Consider the following 1797-nt stretch of genomic DNA (forward strand, 5'->3'; position numbering starts at 1 on the left):
CGCCCGCGGCTTGCATGGCCCCGAACATGCCCAGGGTCAGCTCCGCGCGGAGCAAATGACAGCTCAGCAGCGTTAGATCCCCGCCTATTGTCTCCTGATTAATTTGCTAATTATGTTCTGCTTTTATCCAAGGGGCCTGGCGGCGGTGCGGAAATGTCAGGCACTTGTTTATGCCCTGGGTTGCTGGCGGAGTGACAAAGGCAGGGTCTCGGAGGAGCCGCGCGTAACCTGGCCCTGCCGGCTCTGGCATCGCTGAGCCGCAGCTCCCACGGGGCCGGGACCAAGCTGCTGCCTCTGCCACCGCCTCCCCCAGCAGCCCTGGGCCTGGCCTTTTGCCCGTGCCTCGATGTCCCCCACGGCGGGGGCTGAAAACAGCCAGATCCATCTCCCTGCATGCTCCGGGGGTGGGGAGCGCTGGCACGGTGGCCTCAATGCCACCACGGTGCCATGGCAGGGACCGACTGCTGGGGGCTGCGGTCCCTGTGCCTCTGCAGGGCTGTCACCGGTGCAAAGCAGGCAGCACCCGAGGAAAAGGGCGACCAGGGCAGCTGCCCTGGGGTGCAGCCCGGCATCGCCCTCGTCTCCCGCAGCCTCCGCGTTCCAGCTCGGTGCTTACTGGGAAGCACTGGGGCTCCAGCCCTCTGGGGGAGAGGCCCCTGGAGGTGCTAGGTCCCCTGCTGAGAAGGGGACGGGGGACATGGCCGAGCAGCTTCCCAACATCCAACCTCTGGGTTTTCCTGCTGTGAAAACCCATCAGGTGTCGGCGTTGAACACTGCGCTCCTGCAAGACTGAGCAGCTGAGATAACATCCCTGCCGACGGCTTCAGCCAGGCTTTCTGCAGCCCTCATGTATATTAATCAAGATGAATATTTATGCAAAGTTTCTTGCTCCTGAGCGGTTGCTCGTGTGCAGGCGCGATCTGGCTGCCGGTTTGGGCGGTGAAATGGCTCTGGTGGCCGGCGGCTGCGGGCAGCCCTGCGGCGGGAACGGGCAGGGCTGGGAGTGGGCAGGCAGGCAGGGCTGGGTGAGAGCTTGCTCCTTGCCAGGCCGCTCCAGATCTCCCAGTGCGCTGGGATCCGGAGGGATTTACCCTCGCCGAAGGGCAGGGATGGAGCAGGGCTGCTTTCTGGTGCGCGGAGACCTGGAAGTGCAAACGCCACCGGGGTCCTGCGTGCCGGCTCCCCAGCAGTGCTGTGCTTGTCCCTCGATCCCACGGGTCCAGAAGGCAGCCCCCGCACCCTCACCCGGCAGAAACTCTCCCAATTTTTTCCCAGAAACTCTTCCCAGCACGCCTGGCCCAGCGCCTCAAGTCCTTCGCGCTGCCTTGCCTCGTGCCAATGCATCATCTCTGCATTGGCGCAGACGGACGTGGGATCAGCCCTGGTCCATCCTTCAGCACACAAAGTGCCTGGAAAAACCAAAACGAAGATGCTGAGCTGAAACTGAAACCCATCTTCCTGGGCCCAATGCCTGGGTCCGTAGGTCTGGGAGCCACTTGGGATCAGCCCGTTGGCTGCGCTGCCGCGGCAGGGCTCCTCGGTCCGTAACAAACCCCAAAGTGGGGGTTTACTTCAGCACTTTTTCGTATCCTTCCTCTTGTGCGCATCACACGGGCTTCCCTTGCTCTTTTTTCTTTGCTTTTCTCTGGGCCACCACTAGCAGAGAACTTCACAGGAAGGTGCCTCGGAGGTGAGCAGTGGCCGCGGGCAGGCGGCGCGGGGCCGGTCCCTCCGTCCCAGCGATGGGCACCGAGCGACTGGCGCGGGCTCCTCCGCCGGCGCTTCCTGCCTCTTCCC

The sequence above is a fragment of the Egretta garzetta genome, unplaced genomic scaffold (assembly GCF_000687185.1).
Source record: "Egretta garzetta isolate BGI_Z169 unplaced genomic scaffold, ASM68718v1 scaffold101, whole genome shotgun sequence".
Lineage (NCBI taxonomy): Eukaryota > Metazoa > Chordata > Aves > Pelecaniformes > Ardeidae > Egretta > Egretta garzetta.